The sequence below is a fragment of the Phyllobates terribilis genome, unplaced genomic scaffold, assembly GCF_046119375.1.
Source record: "Phyllobates terribilis strain yellow unplaced genomic scaffold, ASM4611937v1 Scaffold_7__3_contigs__length_470593459, whole genome shotgun sequence".
NCBI lineage: Eukaryota > Metazoa > Chordata > Amphibia > Anura > Dendrobatidae > Phyllobates > Phyllobates terribilis.
Genome location: NW_027362767.1, coordinates 415,379,343 through 415,400,644, shown reverse-complemented (window position 1 = coordinate 415,400,644; position 21,302 = coordinate 415,379,343). Strand labels below are relative to the sequence as shown.

The window sequence follows — 21,302 nt, the reverse complement described above, 5'->3', positions numbered from 1 at the left end:
ACGGAGTCTGGTCTGGACACGCAGAAACAGGGACAGATAGACATCAGGAGCTCTGTAGGAGCCAAGGAGAAGCGCCAGGGGCTGGAGCTGTGCAGAGCTCGCCCTGGGAGAAGGTACAAAAACCGGACACAGGAGTCCGAGGCTGTGGGGACTAAGATATACCCAGCAGCAGAATCCATCCGGCAGGGGATTCCAGGTCCTCTGGCCATAAAAGCCCGGAGGCTCAGTCACAACGAAGGGACCAGCACCGCCATCCCGGAGCGGAGGCTAACAGGAGGCCCCAGGTCACCAGCCATACGGGTGAGCACCACACGGTATACCCAGGGACGTAGGCTACTTGTAACCGCCGAAAGCAGGGTAGCCAGGAAGGGTACAGACTAACGGGAAGGCCTACAACTCCACCTGGCCAGGGGAACTCCGGCTTACTCGCAGACTAACCAGGCCCCAACTACTAGCCAGTACTCCCGGGGGAATTTGCCTTGTACCATCAGTAAAGACCCTGAACTGTACCCTCGCGTCTCCGTGCTTCCTTGTCGCACCATTAGTGCTGGGACATCCACACCATCACTCCCAACATCAACCTCATCCTCTGCCCTGAGGCCATACCCCTCCCGTTGGGGGTTATACCATCCACGCTGCACATCCGTACCACCGGCCTCAGCGGACTGCCCTGCAGCGGCGGCTTCATAGCCGCATTCAACGGGTGGCGTAGTCGGACACTAATACCATCATACCAATAACTGCCACTTAGTTTGACCACCCTGGGCACGGACCGGGTCACCGCCACACGAAGACTACTACCCCCATCGGATCCGGCTCCGGGTATTCCCCGCGCGCCGCACTACAACACTGGCCCAGGAGGCGCGTCAACTTTGGCGTAGTCGGCAGGATTACGTGCCCGCAACCACCGGGTACTGCGTGCCTGAAAAAAGAGACTTTTATACTTACCTGTGGTGAAGTTTTCCGCCGTCTGGAGTCGTTTCCCGCCATCTGGAGCCGATTCCCGCCATCCGTGGAGTTTTCCCGCCATTGGACGCCATCTTGAGGGCGCCGCGTGGGAAGAAGAGGGGCGTGGACTCCGAAAGCCCGCGAGAACTGAAGCCCCGCCTCACGTCCGGACGTTGCGTAAGGTCCTGGAAGGAGCCCAGCAGACGCCGACGTCACAGGAGCGCGACGGAAGGTCCTCAAACCTGACGATCCACTGCGGAGCTGCGGCCTACGGAAGAGGATCATCGCAAGGTAGGCCACGGTCCACTAGGGGGGAGGAGAATGTCGGATACGGAGGAGAGCTTCACCGCCACAGCCGCCGCCAGCGCCACCGCTGCTGCGGTCATGCCTTTCACCATGCCCTATATCCCGGGCGCAGCCTGGCTACCCCAGTACTCAGGGGAGTCACATACCCTAAATGACTTCAGAGAAAGGCTGGATAGCCTCTTGCAGGTGTATCCCCTCACGGAGGCGCAAAAAGTGAGCATCCTGGTGGCCCAATTAATCGGGGCAGCCCAAAGGGAGGTAAAGTCCTGGCCACCTGGGAGGAAGAGGACTGTCAGAGACATACTAACCCGGCTGAAAGACACATTTGACACCCGCACCTCAGCCGAAATAAAACTAAGATTTTATGGGTGCAAACAACGGGCACATGAGAGTATAAGAGACTATGCTCTAAACCTACAAGAGGTCCTGAGAGCCATTAAGCAGGCAGACCCTGACAGCGTGGGAAATGAAGATAAGCTGTTGACTGAACAATTCATTGAGGGTCTACTGTGCAATGCCCACCGAACCCAGTTGGGGGCAATGGCCTTACAGGACCCTGACCTGGACTTTGCACAGTTCAAGGACAGAGCCATCCGGGTGCTCCGAGAACCAGCACCAGGTGGCGCTGTGACCCACAGGCGCCCTGCTATCACTTATCACCAGGAGACGGCGCCCTTGTCTGCAGGGCCTGTGGGAGCTGATGTGCAGGCTTTAAACAGTGACCCGGCTACAGACCTGCACCATCAGGTCCAAGAGCTAACTAAAAGCGTTGCCGCGCTAACCAGAACTGTGCAGTCTTTACAGGTTTCTACTGCAGGGAAGATCGAGCTGGCATCCGGACCGGAGGACATCCCGTGGCGCCGACCAAGGAGGACCCCACCGGCCAGAGGAAGACCCAGCGATCGATACAACGAGGACGGACGACCTATTTGCCGCCGCTGCAATCAACCCGGACATGTGGCAAGGTACTGTCATTTAAACGGGCACAACCTGGGGGTAGAGGGCCAACCCCCAGGCATAAGACCATCAGGCCCATCAAACTGGCGTGATAAATACGTAGGGGGACGTCCAATCTTGCCTGTGGTACTGGATGGCATTCCTATGAGTGCCCTACTAGACACTGGGTCACAGGTCACCACCATCCCGTACGTGCTCTTCAAGCAGTACTGGAATGACTCGGATATAACCCGCTACCCAGACGACGACTTGAGTATCATCGCCAGCAATGGTCAGCCCGTGCCGCAGGTGGGATTCAAGGAGGTGACCATTAAAATTGGTAAAGTCGAACTAGCGGCACAAGGACTGATTATAGTGGACATCGACCGTCATGAGAGTCACCCTAGAATCACCCTGGGAACCAATGTAATTGAAAATTGTCTTGCAGAGGTTATTCTCATTTTACAGCAGGTGGCCAAGAACGCCAGTTCCGGCCAGCAGCGTGTGCTCCAAAAAGAGATCCGGGCACTGATGAAGCGGCAACAGGTGGAACTATCTGGTGGTGAGATAGGTAGCGTGAGAATGTGTGACCCGTTCCCTATTGCCATGCCCCCAAAAAGTGAGATGATGATTTGGTGCCGGGCAGCTATTGGTCTAAGAGGTAGAGACTACCAAGCAATGGTAGAACCCGTCTACTCAGATAGTAGGCCCACCATTTTGACAGCACGGGGGGTGGTCGATGTATGCCATGGGAGGGTGCCTGTTCGCATCATAAATATCGGTGAGAGAGAAGTACACCTGCCCCGGTATGCCACGCTAGCTAAATTGTTCACCATAAACCAGAATTCTGTACAGGCCGTGGAACCCTTGCCTCCATCTCAACCAGAGGAAGGTAACGGCTCTAAGAAACCAATGGAGGACTGGTGTCAGCAACTACATCTGGGTACTGACTCCACTCCCTCACACCAGAAACAAGGAGTCTATCGGGTGGTTCATGAGTACGAGAGAGTGTTTAGTAAACACCCGTTAGACTTCGGGCGAGTAAAGGGGGTAGAACACCACATCCCCACGGGAGACCATCCTCCCATAAAGGAGAGATACCGACCCGTACCCCCTGCACACTACCAACACGCCAAGGGGATGCTTAGAGACATGAAGGAGGCTGGGGTAATCAGGGACAGCTGTAGCCCCTGGGCAGCTCCACTAGTCTTAGTGAAAAAGAAGGACAACACTATGAGAATGTGTGTAGACTACAGGAAGGTCAACCGTATCACACACAAAGATGCGTACCCGTTACCAAGGATAGAAGAGTCCTTAGCTGCATTAAAATCTGCTAACTTCTTCTCTACTTTGGATCTCACTAGCGGGTACTGGCAGGTTCCTGTAGCAGAGGCAGACCGGGAGAAGACCGCATTCACCACCCCGATGGGTCTCAGCGAATTTAACTGTATGCCGTTCGGGCTCTGCAACGCACCAGGAACCTTCCAACGGTTGATGGAATGCTGTCTGGGACACCGGAACTTCGAGACGGTCCTGTTATACCTGGACGATGTCATCGTCTATTCCAAGACCTACGAGGACCACCTGAAGCACCTGGCAGAAGTGTTCGAAGCTCTGGCAAACTACGGCCTAAAGGTGAAGCCCTCCAAGTGTCACCTCCTGAAACCAAAGGTGCAATACCTGGGACACGTGGTGAGTGCTGACGGAGTGGCTCCTGACCCTGATAAGATCACCGTGATTAAGGACTGGCCAAGACCCTCCAGCATAAAGGAAGTGCGGCAGTTCCTCGGGTTGGTAGGCTACTACCGAAGATTCATTCCCGGTTTCACCAAAATGGCAGCCCCTATGCAGGACATCCTGATAGGTCAATCTCGGAAAGCCAAAAACCAGAAGCCGCCCTTTAGGTGGGAAAAGCTGGAAGAGGAGTCCTTCTGCCAGCTGAAGATGGCCCTCACGGGGGATGAAATCCTGGCATATCCAGACTACAGCCAGCCCTTTATCCTCCACACGGACGCAAGCAACATCGGGCTAGGAGCCGTGCTGTCCCAGATCCAGCAAGGAAAAGAACGGGTAATCGCTTACGCTAGCCGAAAGCTACGACCCACCGAGAGGAACCCTGAGAATTATAGCTCATTCAAGCTGGAGTTCCTGGCAGTAGTGTGGGCAGTGACCGAACGTTTCAAGCATTACCTTGCCTCCTCCAAATTCATCGTGTACACGGATAACAACCCGTTGACACACCTGGACACTGCAAGGCTCGGTGCTCTGGAACAGAGATGGATGGCTCGCCTGTCCAACTTTGAATTCACCATGAAATACCGGGCAGGACGCTCCAATGCCAACGCGGATGCCCTGTCTAGAATGCCGAACTTACCGGATGTAGGGGAAGATCCAGAAGATCTGGAAGAAGTTGAGCTCCCTGCGTTCCACCGTCATGGGATTACCCTGTATTCCCACCGTGTGAAGGACAGGCGCTCCGTGATGTTCAATCCCTTGCCCCACTACAACTGGGCGGAGACGCAAGACAGTGATCCCGCAGTCCGTCTGGTGAAGGAAATGCTGACCCAAGCCGATGCCAGTCTGGACCCAGAGGAGACTAAGCAACTGTGGAAGGAGAAAAGTAGGCTGTTCCTCTACAGGGAGAAGTTGTGCCGGAGAATGGTTAACTCTCGAACACATGAGTTGACCTGGCAGGTAGTGGTCCCCAGACGAGACGCGGCTATGATTCTGGAGGCGTACCACAACGGAGCAGGACATTTCGGGTGGAAGAAGCTGGAGTTCTTGTTGCGTGAACGGTTCTACTGGGTAGGCATGAGAGGAGCCATCGAGAGGTGGTGCAGAGACTGTGGACCGTGCCACCTAAGAAGGAAGGACCGTGCCAGCCAGAAGACTCCCTTGCAGCCCATCATCACCCGACAGCCACTGGAACTGGTAGCCCTGGACCATGTGAAACTGGCTCCAAGCAGATCTGGGTATGTCTACGCCCTCACAATCGTAGATCATTACTCCCGGTTCCTGGTGGTGGTCCCGGTCAAGGACTTAACGGCTCAAACAGCAGCTAGAGCCTTCCAGCAGCACTTCTGCCGTCCACACGGGTACCCGGACCAAGTGCTGACAGACCAAGGGCCAGCCTTCGAAGCGGAAGTCTTCCAGGAGTTCTGCAACCTGTATGGCTGCACGAAGATAAGAACAACGCCCTATCACCCACAAACTAATGGACTCTGCGAGAAGATGAACCAGGTGGTGATAGACCTCCTGAAAACATTGCCCCTGGAAGAACGCAGTATGTGGCCTGAGAAGCTGCCTGATCTGGTGGACCTATACAACCACATCCCTGTAGGTTCTACCAACTGTACCCCGGCCTACCTAATGAGAGCGAGACCTGGTAAGCTGCCTATCGACCTGGATATGGGAGTCCTGACGCCCGAGGACACCTCGCCAGAGGCAGACTGGGATACAGGGCGGCAGCAGCAGTATCGGAAAGTGCAGGAGAGCGTGGAGCGAAGTCTGTCTCAAGCTAGAGAAAGGCAAGAGAGGGCTTATAATCAGTATGCTCCCGCTGTTCCCCTGGTACCTGGAGAGCAGGTCTTGAAGAGGAAAAGACGGCTCCACAAGTTGGACGACCAGTGGGAGAAGGACCCGTACACCGTACTGCCATCAAGCCATGAGAGCCCAAAGATTTGCGTGATCAGTAAGGATGGAGGAGAAACCACAGCCGTTGTCTCCAGAGACCACCTGAAGAAATGTCCCGAGCAGCTGCAAAGCCCTGAAGAAGAAGATCAAGAAAACCCTCGACCCGCAGAGGAAAGGGAAGAAATGATCAGGACTGTACTCGGAGACTTCCCCCGGTCTTGGACACAAGTAAACGGTGCTGTCGTGGTACCCGTCCTCACCTTTCTCCAGCCAGCCCCGCAAGTGCCTACAGAAGAACCAGTAGAGCTGGAAGAGCAGCCGGCCCAAGAGGCAGAAGAGTCCATACCAGCAGTACAGGAGGATCAACCCTCTGCTAGTAGTGAGCCTGCCGTGCCCCTAGTGAGCCAAAGAGTGCGCAGAAAGCTGCCCAGCCTGCCCATAACACCTCCTACACCCTGTAGTGCAGGACCAGTTAGTGAGCTCCGTAGGTCCACTAGGGTTACCAGAGGCCAGATGCCCGTACGTTGGAGAATCTAAGTTGGCTAGTTGCTTTAACTATTTTATGTTTACCTGTTTTGTTGTAGCCGTTGCTAATTATGTTTTTCAGTTACAGATTTCTTTATATGGACTGACAGGTTATGGACAGTGAGTAACCGGAACTCTGTTGTAAATATGTTTGGAGCGTGACCCAGGAATGGACTAAAGACTGTTAAAAACTCGGGGCAGGACAGACCCCTACCTGGTTACGGCTCCCTGTTCTTTGGTGAAATGGACACCCTTATTGCTTCCCGGTTACGGACACGCCGTGACCATCTCATGTATTTAATTGTTATTGTTTATACCCTGTTATGTTTAGTCCGGGAGTACTAAATTTCACTAGGGGGGAATGTGGCACCCCAGGGGTCTGGTTTCCACAGTAATAGCAGTATTACGTCTGTGAGCAGGTGGGAGGTCTCCTGGGCAGGAATCCTAAGCATGCCACACCTCCTGCCCAGTCCTGGGAGGGGAAGAACTTCCCCTATATAAACTGGGGCTGAGGCAGGGTTAGAGAGAGGAGTTCCAGACAGAGACGGAGTCTGGTCTGGACACGCAGAAACAGGGACAGATAGACATCAGGAGCTCTGTAGGAGCCAAGGAGAAGCGCCAGGGGCTGGAGCTGTGCAGAGCTCGCCCTGGGAGAAGGTACAAAAACCGGACACAGGAGTCCGAGGCTGTGGGGACTAAGATATACCCAGCAGCAGAATCCATCCGGCAGGGGATTCCAGGTCCTCTGGCCATAAAAGCCCGGAGGCTCAGTCACAACGAAGGGACCAGCACCGCCATCCCTGAGCGGAGGCTAACAGGAGGCCCCAGGTCACCAGCCATACGGGTGAGCACCACACGGTATACCCAGGGACGTGGGCTACTTGTAACCGCCGAAAGCAGGGTAGCCAGGAAGGGTACAGACTAACGGGAAGGCCTACAACTCCACCTGGCCAGGGGAACTCCGGCTTACTCGCAGACTAACCAGGCCCCAACTACTAGCCAGTACTCCCGGGGGAATTTGCCTTGTACCATCAGTAAAGACCCTGAACTGTACCCTCACGTCTCCGTGCTTCCTTGTCGCACCATTAGTGCTGGGACATCCACACCATCACTCCCAACATCAACCTCATCCTCTGCCCTGAGGCCATACCCCTCCCGTTGGGGGTTATACCATCCACGCTGCACATCCGTACCACCGGCCTCAGCGGACTGCCCTGCAGCGGCGGCTTCATAGCCGCATTCAACGGGTGGCGTAGTCGGACACTAATACCATCATACCAATAACTGCCACTTAGTTTGACCACCCTGGGCACGGACCGGGTCACCGCCACACGAAGACTACTACCCCCATCGGATCCGGCTCCGGGTATTCCCCGCGCGCACGCGCGCCGCACTACAGCACTGGCCCAGGGGGCGCGTCACAAGGATGGTTTATAAACAGATGAGAGGAGGAACCAGATATGTGAGAAAATTTTGGAAGGGCAAAACCGGAATTGTTACATAAATGAGGTAAGGCAATAGGCCAGTCTAAAGACGTGCATTTTTAGGGCACGCTTATGACTCGCCCCCTGGGCCGTGGGGTACCCGCAACCGGGCCTTCTTGTGTACGGTGCTGATGAGGGTAGTAGTGGCAACCCGATCCCGTGGCTCAGGGCGGTCAGACCAAATGCTGTGGCAGTCTATTTATAGATTTGTGAATGTCCGACTACGCCACCCGTGGATTGCGGTCAGGGATGACCGCCGCTGCAGGGCAGACCGCTGAGGCTGGTGTTGGGGTGCAGCACATGGATAGGATAACTCCCCACGGGAGGAATGTAGCCTCAGGGCAGTGTAGGAGGATGCTGGGGGTGATGGTGCAGGCGCAGCATAAATCACACTGAGTCCAATGATGCAGTCCAGGGTCTTTTACTCACAGTTGTTATCCAAGTCATTTCTGTCAGCAAGGACTGCCCGAGCCGTGCTGCGTCCACCAGGTGAGGAGCTCGGTCAACCCCCAGACAATTCAGGAGTATGGCACAGGACCCCCTTCTGTCCTTTCTCTGGCCTCTCCTGCCCCACCAGTGACCAAACTTCTGTCCAGCTACCGCGGATCTTTGCGGGCAAACGTTGGTCCCCGTTTCCCGCTATCCTATATGGTGCCTTCCTAGCAGGTTTGGGGGGGGGGTCGCACCAATAGATGATCACGACCTCCGGTTCTTGGCTGAGGGATAATTTACCTCCACCAACTTGGGAATCCGGTACCCTTCCACGGCCTGACCCTTCACCCGATATAACGCGAGTTGCAATGGTTGCTGTCCGTTCTGCTCTTTCTTAGGGTCCCTTCTGCCTTCTTGTTTCTGGAGCCTTTCTACTCCTCTGTCTCTCCTCTTTCCTTCCTTCTCCTTCTCCTCTTCTCCTCTCTGGCCCCGGCCTTCTCTCTAGGCCTGCCTTCTGAGCAGAGCTCCTACAGAGTCTCTGCCCCCTGTCACCTCTCTACTGTACTGAACCGACTGAACGAACTGAACTCTCACTAAAGATGGCTCCCACCTTTTATCTACCTCTGTGTTGAGCTCAGGTGACCTGCACCCAATGAGCTCCAGAAACCGTCCACTTCTGCTCCTACATCACTGGGTTCTCTCCCCCCTCCCCACTCCAGCCAGGGACATGGTCAGTTGTGCCTGCAATTATATGGGAGCACCGTCGAGCTGTCCCCCGGAAATGGGGAGTGTGTAAGTGTATGTATGCAGCTAACTGAGCCCTGGTCCATACTCCATCCTTATCTGGGAGTGAAATATCACACCTCTGGTTGAGGTGCAATACCCCTGCAGCAACCGAACCCTCGGGGCGCTACACTTAAAACTGTGGATACTGGAAATTAATTGAATTTTCCAGGGAAATGCATTCCAAAGAAGTGGCACAGATCGCGAGAAGTCTTGGAGATGGGAGTGGGAGGTTCAGATTATTGAGGATGTCAGTGTTAGGTCATTAGCGGAACGGAGGGCACGGTAGGCTGATGGACTGAGATGAGGAAGGACATGGAGGGTAGTGCAGAACTCTGGAACACTTTGTGGGTGAGAGTGATAAGTTTATATTGGACCCTGTAGAAGATGGGTAACTAGTGCAATGACTGGCACAGGGTAGAGGCATCAGTTTAGCGGCTGGAAAGAAACATGATCCTGGCTCCTGCATTCAGGACGAAGTAGGCAAGGTGAGTTTATAGCAGAGAGTTGCAGGACAAAGACTGCATATAAGTGTTTGCAGAAATGTTGTAACTGTTGTCTCGTGTGCTTCCTTGCCACCTTGTGCACAGCCAGCATGATTAGTGGTTACCATTTCATATATCTGTGGATGCTTTGCAGTTGTTTTAGGACAGGTTGATAATCAGAAAAAAGCGTTCCTAGAACATTTGTTACTGAATATACAGTGGTGGCCAAAAGTATTGGCACCCCTGCAATTCTGTCAGATAATACTCAGTTTCTTCCTTCCTTGTTTTTTCATTGAAGACAAATTAAATGAAGATAATAATACCAAAGAATTTGTGATTGCAATCATTTTCAGGAAGAAACTGAGTATTATCTGACAGAATTGCATTGGTGCCAATACTTTTGGCCACCACTGTATGATGTTTTATTCACACAGAATGATCCATTAATCATGGCATCTATCAAGTAGCTCATACTCACTCCATGTGGCCTCTGCAAGTGACCCTGAGTGGCAAGAAAATCAACTCCTAGATAATTTAAGCCTCAGCTTTCTCTCTGCCCAGTCTCGTTCCAGGCAACCATACTTAACCCTAACTCTCTGAATTAACAGTTGCTCTGTCGTGTTAAAAGTGTGGTTAGCTTGTCTAAACTGGCCACTAAACAATCTCTGATCGACTTTCATGTAACTGATCATTTCTCAGCCACAGTTTTAAGTACCATTTAGACTGGCTGATAATCAGAAACAAGAGTCCCTAGACATGTGCTGCTGAGAATATAAAGTGCTATGAGCACAGAACAATCTATTAAACTTTTGTGGCCTATATCAGGTAGCATAGCTCCTACTCACTTCATGTGGTCTCTGCAAGTGACCCTGAGTGATAAGAAAGCCAGCTCCAAAATAATTCAAGCCTCAGCATTTTCTCTGCCCAGTCTCATTCCAGGCAACTGTAGGGGGTCAGCCCCTGCCTAAAACAATGCTCCTCTCTGATATGTGTGCACTTGGACTAGTCCCTTCCCATCTGCACCTTTCTGTGTGTTGGTTTGAGCAAGAAGCAGGAAGTGTCTGATCCGAAAGTGGGGACAGTGAGAGACTTGTGCCTGTGTCAGGAAGACTGAACAATAACTATGTCTGAACACTGAGAGACTATTAAACAAATTAGGGGCTTTAAGAGAGAAGATAGTGCCTGGTTACCGTAGGATGAGCTAGCAAGACTGTGTCAGAAGGAGCCGGTCGCATAGCACAGCCGAGGTGGTTTTCCACAAGCACCTCTAACCTGGAGTGAGAGAGCAACCAGTGATCCCTCAGTATTGAAAGTGAGACAAGACTTGACCGGACCCGGAAGAAGACAGAACCGTTAACCTGAAGGAAGAGCGCAACATAGCAAACTTGGCTCCACTACATCGGGACTGAACAGAAGCTAGCAGACTTTCTCCTCAGTGCTGCAGAACTGTGTGATACCGGTGTTCAACTGTGTTAGGGTATAGAGTAGGTTTCTCTAGTTAGGGCTCTGTAGCAACGCGGCCCGATTATCCGAAGCCAAGTAGGAATTTAGAAGAGAGTAGTCTGTAGAAATAGTTTATATTTTGTATTGAACTTTGTATTGTCATAGCTGGAGCACAGCTTGTGTGACACGCTCCAGTTATCTCTCTTTGTATCTAAGATTGCTGTTATAATTACAAGAACCGTCTTATTTTCCGGCATAAAATCCTCTGTGTTTTAATAAAGCTGGTGTTTTGTTTTTGCCTCCTCGTCTACTGTACCATATTTGAGTCCTGCCCGGTGGTGTCATTCAGGCACCACTTCACAACAATACTTAACCATAACTGTGACGACACAGCTTCTAATCTTAATCAGCCAGTTGTCTAGATTTGTTAAGACAAGAGAAATACCCTATTGTGTTTGTGTTGACTTGTGAATGTATGTGTATTTCTGTGGCTGGTCAAGAAGGACAGACCAGTATTTGTATAACCCTAATTGTTGTCTCCTCTTGGGTCTGTGAACAATGATGTTTGTTAATATGCTAATTACATATTATACTAAAGCCAGCTGAATGTTGATTTAATGAGCCCACTGCTATACCAACAATGAAAATTGATAAGCTCAAGCAATGAGACCTGAGTGAGCCCTGCACCTTTACCTCTGACCTGTGACTGATGACCTTAGCCACATATGTAAATATAAAAAAGGGTTTTTCTATCCTGCTGCAAAAAGATTTGAAGCAGAGAATTGAAAGAGACTTTACAAGGAGAATCAAAGATCAGACTCTCCTCAGACCATCAGCTTGGTAGCATAAATTTATCCAAACAGACAAAGATTTGGATTCTACATGATTCTGGCCTAAGGGTACAAGGCCCTGACTGGAAAGATACGGATCTGCTCCATTGACCATCAGAGAGCCCATGGATACATTTGGGAAGACCAGGTTGGGATGATAAAGTCAACTGGCCCCATGAAAATGTTGTTTGGGGTTGCCAGGTGGGACCCTCCGGTCGCCTGGAACCCATGGAGACATTCGGAGAAGCCAGATTGGGACCAGCCAGTCATCTGGCCCCATGGAAACTCTCGGAAAGGCCAAGGTGGGATCCTCGGGTCTCCTGGCCTTGTACCTTGATGGACTGCTAGCTTCCTAAGCTTGCCGCTACCTTCTCTCTGTGGGGGCCTGCCAGAAGCAGAGGGCCACGGTTGAAGTAGTTGGCCCTGGAAGTCCCAATGTTGCAGTTGTTCTATCCCAGGTGAGCGGAGGAGGAAGGGTGAGACTGTGTAATTTTGTACCATCTTGGGTATTTGCTGGGACTATTCTATGTGTTTATTGTCTGTTTGGTGGTTCAAAAAAGTATTGCCTCACTGTTTTACCCTCAACCTGTGTTGTCTGAGTAATGTCATGCCCACGGAAGACCCCGGGTCTTCACACTAACTCTCTGAATTAACAGTTTCTCTGTCATCATAGAAGTGCGGTTAGTTTGTCTAAACAACCGCTGATCGACTTGCATGTGACCGATCATTTTATGGTCGCGGTCGACCCCTCTAAATGGGCCATTAGGGACCATGTCTGCTGTTCTGTGTGATTGTATAAGAGACGGAGCCCATTTTATGTGAGAACCTGCTGAGTCTTGTACCTCTCTGCACAAAGTTTCAACCGCCGCACATCGCGCCAGACAGCCGGGTCGCCCCAGGACCCTGCGCGTTATGGAGGGGATTCCTTGAATATCTGCAGCATTTCTAGGAAACATTTGGAGTAAGGTTTAGTGCAGTGACAGTGATTGTTCGGTTGCTTTCTTCCTCTCTGTGGTTAGTAGAGCGACACTGTCAGATAATACAGATCTCACCGGCCTGGAAATCACCCAACCAAGTATTAACCACATGCCTGCTGGAACCAGCAACAATGATGGACCTGAAAATGATGGGGAAGTGGTGCTGTGTAGAGTCACATGTAAGACTTAGACACATGAGAGGTTTGGCTACCCAGCTCAGCAGACTGTATCACAAAGGATAGGATTAGATCAGGGGTGGATTAAGAGTAGCAAGGGCCCCGGGCAGTTAAGAAGGCGCGCCCCCCCCCCACACACACACACACCTGATTCCCCTGTGATAGATCATGTAACATAGTTTGTAAAGCCGAATAAAGACTTGCGTCCATCAAGTTCGACCTGTTAGTTCTGTAAGTTGATCCAGAGGAGGGCAAAAACCCCAAATGATTTGGCCAATCTTCACCTGAGGAAAAATTCCCTCCCGACTCTGAAACCAGCAGTCAGAATAAATCCCTGTATCAACCTACTATTTTATTTTATTTTTAAGTATATGCTGAAATCTGCCTGGTATCTAGAAAAGCATCCAGTCCCCGCTTGAACTGGTGTAGTGAATCCGACATTACCGTCTCCTCACTCAGTGAATTCCATATTCTCACTGCTCTTACCGTAAAGAACCCCTTCCTATGCTGGTGCTGAAACCTTTTCTCTTCCAGTCTTAGTGAGTGCCCTCTTGTTACCGTAATATCCCTCCTTTTGAACAAATCCCGGGCAAGATCTCTATACTGTCCCCTAACATATTTGTACACATTTATTATGTCCCCCCTCAACCTTCTCTTTTCCAGGCTGAATAGTCCTAGTTTTGCCAACCTCTCTGGGTATTGCAGTCCCTCCATTCCCTTTATTAATTTTGTTGCCCTCCTTTGTACCTTTTCAAGCTCATTTATATCCTTTCTATATAGTGGGGCCCATAACTGAGCACAGTATTCCAAGTGTGGTCTGACCAGTGCTTTGTACAGTGGAAGAACAATGTTCTCATCCTTTGCAGCTATACCTCTTCTGATACATCCCATTACCCTGTTTGCCCTTACAGCAGCGGCCTGACTTTGGGCACTCCAATTTAGTTTGCTATCAATCAAGATGCCCAAGTCCTTCTCCATCTCTGAATTCCCCAATGATTTCCCATTCAGTGAGTACTGGTGACTTCCATTTTTCCTTCCCATATGTATGACCTTACATTTCTCCTCGTTAAACCTCATTTGCCATTTAATGCTCCACCTACCCAGCTTATCCAAATCCCTCTGTAGGTCTTCACTATCCTCTTTTGTATTAATTGTTTTACATAACTTTGTGTCATCTGCAAATATTGATATTTTACTATTTATCCCGTTGACTATGTCGTTAATAAAGATATTAAATAACATTGGGCCTAGTACAGACCCCTGTGGTACCCCACTAGTGACGCTTACCCAATCTGAGAATATTCCATTTATAACCACCCTCTGCCTTCTATCCTTTAGCCAGTTAGCTACCCACTTGCAGACATTTAGATAGTTCACGTGAAATTAATTTGGCACAATATTAATTATAATATTTTTTTTAGGCTGTGTGCCCACGATGCGTTTTTTAAGCGTTTCTGCAGCGGCAATTCCGCTGCAGAAACGCTTAAAAAACGCTTGGTAGAAGGTCTGCCATGTTCCCCAATGATAATCCGCATGTGCTGTGTACATGCTGCGGAAATTTCTGCTGCGGATTATCATTGGTGAAAAATCCGCAGCATTACCAATTATTTTGCGGAAGCGCGGCGTTTTCGCCGCCATTGACTTGCATTAGAACGCAAGGAATCCGCATCACTGCATCTGTAGATGCAGAATCCATGCGTTTCAATGTGCGGATGGTACCCGGGTGTGGAGAAGAGGAGACTGTCCTCCGGACCCGGGTACCATAGAACCTGTAAAAAAAGAATAAAATAAAAAATAAATATCATACTTACCTTCTGATGGCCCCCGGTGTCTTTATCCGATGCGTCCTGGCTTGCCGGCTGCTCGCGATGGTCTGAAAAGGACCTGCCGTGACGTCACTTAGTCATGTGACGGGTCACGCGACCGCTGATGTCAGCAGGCCATCAGAAGGTAAGTATATATTTTTATTTTTTACCATTCTTTTACGGTCACACTATATAAATCCATGCTGGTTGCATGGATTTATATAGTGTAACCAAGTTGTCAAGCACTTTTCAAGTGATGCTAAAATCGCTTGGAAAGCGCTTGTCAACCAGCATGCGGAAATGCAAGTGAAGAACGCTTCACATCCGAATGTCCCTGGCAGGAAAACGCATGTACAATCCGCATGTAAAATCCGCATGTACAATCCGCATGCGTTTTTTCTGCCAGGGAGATGCAGAAACGCTAAAAAAAAATTCGAAACATTTCTGTATCGTGGGCACATAGCCTTAAATTAATTGTATGACTCAATATTGAGCACACGTAGCCATCTATACACAGCGGGAGGCTGCACGGTGCCATCTATACACAGCGGGAGGCCGCACGTAGCCATCTATACACAGCGGGAGGCCGCACGTAGCCATCTATACACAGCGGGAGGCCGCACGGCGCCATCTATACACAGCAAGAGGCCGCACGGCGCCATGTATACACAGCGGGAGGCCGCATGGTGCCCCCCCAGAGACAGCAGGAGGCCGCACGGCGCCATCTATACACAGCAGGAGGCCGCACGTAGCCATCTATACACAGCAGGAGGCCGCACGGCGCCATCTATACACAGCGGGAGGCTGCACGGCGCCATCTATACACAGCGGGAGGCCGCACGGAGCCCCCCCCAGAGACAGCAGGAGGCCGCACGTAGCCATCTATACACAGCAGGAGGCCGCACGGCGCCATCTATACACAGCAGGAGGCCGCACATAGCCATCTTTACACAGCAGGAGGACGCACATAGCCATCTATACACAGCGGGAGGCCGCACGGCGCCATCTATACACAGCGGGAGGCCGCACGGAGCCCCCCCACAGACAGCAGGAGGCCGCATGGCGCCATCTATACTCAGCAGGAGGCCGCACGTAGGCATCTATACACAGCAGGAGGCCGCACGGCGCCATCTATACACAGCAGGAGGTCGCACGGCGCCATCTATACACAGCAGGGGGCCGCACGGCACCATCTATACACAGCAGGGGGCCGCAAGGCGCCATCTTTACACAGCAGGAGGACGCACGGCGCCATCTATACACAGCGGGAGGCCGCACGGCGCCATCTATACACAGCGGGAGGCCGCACGGAGCCCCCCCACAGACAGCAGGAGGCCGCACGGCGCCATCTATACTCAGCAGGAGGCGGCACGTAGGCATCTATACACAGCAGGAGGCTGTACGGCGCCATCTATACACAGCAGGAGGTCACACGGCGCCATCTATACACAGCAGGGGGCCGCACGGCACCATCTATACACAGCAGGGGGCCGCAAGGCGCCATCTATACACAGCAGGAGGCCGCACGGCGCCATCTATACACAGCGGGACGCCGCACGGCCCCCTCCCAGAGACAGCAGGAGGCCGCACGGCGCCATCTATACACAGCAGGAGGCCACAGGTAGCCATCTATACACAGCAGGAAGCCGCACGGCGCCATCTATACACAGCAGGAGGCCGCACGGCGCCCCCCCACCAGAGACAGCAGGAGGCCGCACTGCGCCATCTATACTCAGCAGGAGGCCGCAGGTAGCCATCTATACACAGCAGGAGGCCCTCACGGTGCCATCTATACACAGCAGGAGGCCGCACGGCGCCCCCCCACCAGAGACAGCAGGAGGCCGCACGGCGCCATCTATACTCAGCAGGAGGCCGCACAGCACCAGCTATACTCAGCAGGAGGCCGCACGTAGCCATCTATACACAGCAGGGGGCCGCAGGGCGCAATCTATACACAGCGGGGGGCCGCACAGCGCCATCTATACACAGCAGGGGGCCGAACGGCGCCATCTATACACAGCAGGGGGCCGCACGGCGCCATCTATACACAGCGGGGGGCCGCACTGGCGCCATCTATAAACAGCGGGGGGCCGCACGGCGCCATCTATACATAGTGGGAGGCCGCACGGCGCCCCCCCCAGAGACAGCAGGAGGCCGCACGGTGCAATCTATACTCAGCAGGAGGCCGCACGGCGCCATCTATACTCAGCAGGAGGCCGCACGGTGCCATCTATAACAGCGGGGGGCCGCACGGCGCCATCTATACACAGCGGGGGGCCGCACGGCACCATCTATACACAGCGGAGGGCCGCATGGTGCCATCTATACACAACGGGGGGCCGCACGGCGCCATCTATACACAGCGGGGGGCCGCACTGGCGCCATCTATAAACAGCGGGGGGGCGCACGGCGCCATCTATACATAGTGGGAGGCCGCACGGCGCCCCCCCCCAGAGACAGCAGGAGGCTGCACGGCGCCAACTATACTCAGCAGGAGGCCGCACGCAGTCACGCACACACAAACATATACAGATATATACATACACGCATAAACACATTTGAAACACAAAAATACATATAAACAGACATCACACAATGATATCTGCCTACACACACACACACACACATACATAACACACAGACTCACCATCCCCCGGCTCCATTCTTCCTGCCTGCTCTGACTTCTCCGGTGCAGCACTGCAGGCCGGGCGCGCACTGCGTGACGTCACAGCTAGGAGACACGGCCGCGTACAGGGCCGTGTCTCCTAGCAGTGACGCGGCCGGGCCAGCACAGGGAAGTTAACTGCTGCAGTGCTGGCCCGGCCGATGAAGAAGTAGCGGCGGCCGCTGCTGGGGGAGAGGTCCGGGGCCCCCCTTCCCGCCACTGATACCAGTATGTGCCGCGGCGGCCCGCACATATAATGAGGGCAATCCGGCATTAGACACCCCGCCCGGAGCCGCGGGCCCCCTGCAGGCTCGGGGCCCCGGGCGGTAGCCCGGATTGCCCTCATTATAATCCGCCTATGGATTAGATACACCACTAAGCAGACTGTCACATATGAATGATTACATACACAGAAAATAAGATATGAAAGGCTTAGGTACCCAGCTCAGCAGATGGTGTCAGATGTATTAGGATTAGATACATGGCTCAGCAGATAGTATTAGGGATTAGATACATTGCTCAGCAGATAGCATCACACATGACAGGTTTAGATACACAGCTCATCAAACAGTATCTTGTATGATAGAATTAGAAACACTGCATGTTAGACAGTATCACACATGATAGGCTTAGGTACAGAACTCAGCAGGCTGCAAGACATATGATAAGATTAGATACACAGCTCAGCAAACAGTATCACATATGATAAGATATAATAATTCCCCTGCGGACAGTATCACATATTATAGTTTGCTTAGCCATGTATCTAATCCTTTCATATGTGCTACTATCTGCTGAGCTGTGTACCTAAGCCCATCGTGTGTGATACTATCTAACGTACAATGTATCTAATGATATCATATGTGATACTGCCTGCTAAATTGTGTATCTAATCCTTTTATCTATGATACAGGCTGCTGAGCTTCTGTATCTAACTCTATCATATGTGAAACAGGCTGCTGAGCTGCTGTATCTAATCCAATAGTACTGTATGTGATACTGTCTGTCGAACTGTGCCTATCATGTGTTATACTGTTGCCTACACAGTGTATCTAATCCTATCATCTGTAATATAGGCTTCTGAGCTGCTGTATCTAATCCTATTTTATGCAGCCTTATATGATAGGATTAGATACAGCACTTAGCAGACAGTATAATATATGATAGGCTTAGATACGCAGCTCTATAGACTGAATGACAATTTACAGGATTAGATACACCACTAAGCAGACAGTATCAGACATTATATGATTAGATACATCAGCTGAACAGACAGTATCACATATGATGAGAATAGATACACAGCCCAGAAGAGAGTATCACACCTGTTAGGCTTAGATACACTAGATTAGCACATTATTCTACACCATATTATATAATATTTGCATCTGGAAAAGTTACTAGAATAATCCGACACAGAAAAGAGAATATACTGTATATATAGAGGCTTGACTCCTGAGAGATGAGATACATAGAAATGACTGATATATCTAATCGTATCATGTATTAAAATATTGTCATGTTATTTTAGGAATAGCTATTTTAGCGATTGTCTTTTACGATGTCCCTTTAATGTTGTTGCCCTGGTTCTCCCTACTATAGTCTGTGGGAATTATGGAAACATCAATCAGTCCTGTATAATATCAGCGATGGATATACATGAGCCTCTGTCTTAGGAACGTCCTTTTAAAAGGGGTTAAATGTCTAAATTAAAGTTATTAAATTTTGGATTAATCCTGAGAAATAGCGACAAAGGCAAGAAACAGAGAAAAGTATCACAAGTACTAGACTGTAATAATGATGACTAGTGACTGTTACATGATGTATTACCTGGATGTCCGGATGTGACAGTGACTTCTTGGTTTACGGTCCTTCCTTATAAACCTGGTGCTCAGAGTCCTTCCTCCTTACTGTGGATACGTCTCTAGTGTCTGCCCCTCCCCACACTGATTATTGATCAAGATAGGATGTTGAGAGATGGTCATATCAGAAACACAAGAAGCTTGAGAAAATATGTTAGAAATGATCACAAGATGGATATTTCCTCATTTCCTCAGTTATCAGTGTTCTGAATCAGGACAGATACACACATTGGGGCAAACCTGTCAAGAGGCGAGCGCTCCCCAACCCCACCCAATAATTTATCTCCAGCTTTTGAACATAAAAACAGATTACAACCCTCCTTCCCCCCTGATCTTAGTTATGGGCAATATTAAAAATGGTATATTTTTATAATCTAAACCTTGAATATAAATGGGAAATGCACAAAAAAATGGTGAACAGCTCTTTCCCGTAACATTCACACAGAAGGGACGCTGCACTCACTCTGTTTTGAGACTAAAAGGTTCAATCCTCTGGAGCGATTGGGCTTCGTTACTATTTTTTATCCCTTTAGAGTAGATTGGTTCATGCCTTATGTTTTTTTTTTTTTTACTTTCCTCTGGACTAATAGGAAACAATAGTGTTCTAAAATGTATATATACCTCCTCAGGTTACACTTAATGGACATGTCTTTTTTTGTCAACCATGCTATGTAACTGTGCACCAAGGCAATGTTTTATTAGGCTCTAAATCTTGGCTCGGAGGAAGATCTGCCTGGCCTCCGGGAGTGGATAAATGAGACTCAAGTATAGTGTTTTCCTGACGAGAGTCAAAAAGGAACCGCAATGGGGGTGGCAATCAGTCCTTCCTACCACCTAGACTTGATTTATAAATACAATTTGCTCGAAGGCAACTGAAACAAAAATTATCACACTGCATTGAATTATTGTAATAATTGTTATACTGTATCAACATACATATACAACTTCACTTTTATTAATTATCTGCACCTGAATAAAAACAAGCAAAGGATCAGTGCTCCCCACTGACAAACAATACTTTTCTTCTTTAAGGCCAGTTAGACATGGAAGAGGCAGAAAATAACGGAGATTTCATAATAGGTAGATGATCACTTATGACAAGTTTAGCTACACATCCCAGCAGCTAGTATCACACATGAAAGGATAGGATACACGGCTCAGCATACAACAGGATCACATATGAATGGATTGGATACACGGCTCAGCATACAACAGGATCACATATGAATGGATTGGATACACGGCTCAGCATACAACAGGATCACATATGAATGGATTGGATACATGGCTCAGCATACAATAGGATCACATATGAATGGATTGGATACATGGCTCAGCATACAACAGGATCACATATGAATGGATTGGATACACGGCTCAGCATACAACAGGATCACATACGAATGGATAGGATACACGGCTCAGCATACAACAGGATCACATATGAATGGATTGGATACACGGCTCAGCATACAACAGGATCACATATGAATGGATTGGATACATGGCTCAGCAGACCATATCACATATGAATGGATTGGATACACGGCTCAGCATACAACAGGATCACATATGAATGGATTGGATACACGGCTCAGCATACAACAGGATCACATATGAATGGATTGGATACACGGCTCAGCAGACCATATCACATATGAAAGGATTAGTTACACATCTCTGCAACTAGTATGACATATGACAGGATTAGATACATGACTCAGCATACGGTATCACATATGAATAGATTAGATACACATCTCCGCAGCCATTGTATTACATATGATAGGATCAAAAATGCATCTCGGCAGCTAGTTTCACATATGAAAGGATTAGCTACACATATGAACAGTCAGTATCACATGACAGGATCAGATACACATTGCAGCAGCCAGTATTACATATGATAGAATTCCATACGTATCTCAGCAGCCAATATCACATATGATAGGATTAGATACACAACTCAGCAACCAGTATCGTACATGATGAAGCAAACAACATTAGAAATC

The 21,302-nt window shown here is 50.2% G+C and overlaps 1 protein-coding gene across 1 annotated transcript in view; it reads right to left on the bottom strand.

Moving 5' to 3' along the window:
* The window catches only part of LOC141155097 (uncharacterized), a 36,255-nt gene extending 16,850 nt beyond the window's left edge, over positions 1–19,405 (bottom strand). The window contains exon 1 of the mRNA XM_073641743.1: positions 19,259–19,405. The gene's annotated coding sequence lies outside the window, so the exon portion shown is untranslated. The remainder of the gene's footprint in view (positions 1–19,258) is intronic.
* Between the last annotated feature and the right edge of the window lie 1,897 nt (positions 19,406–21,302).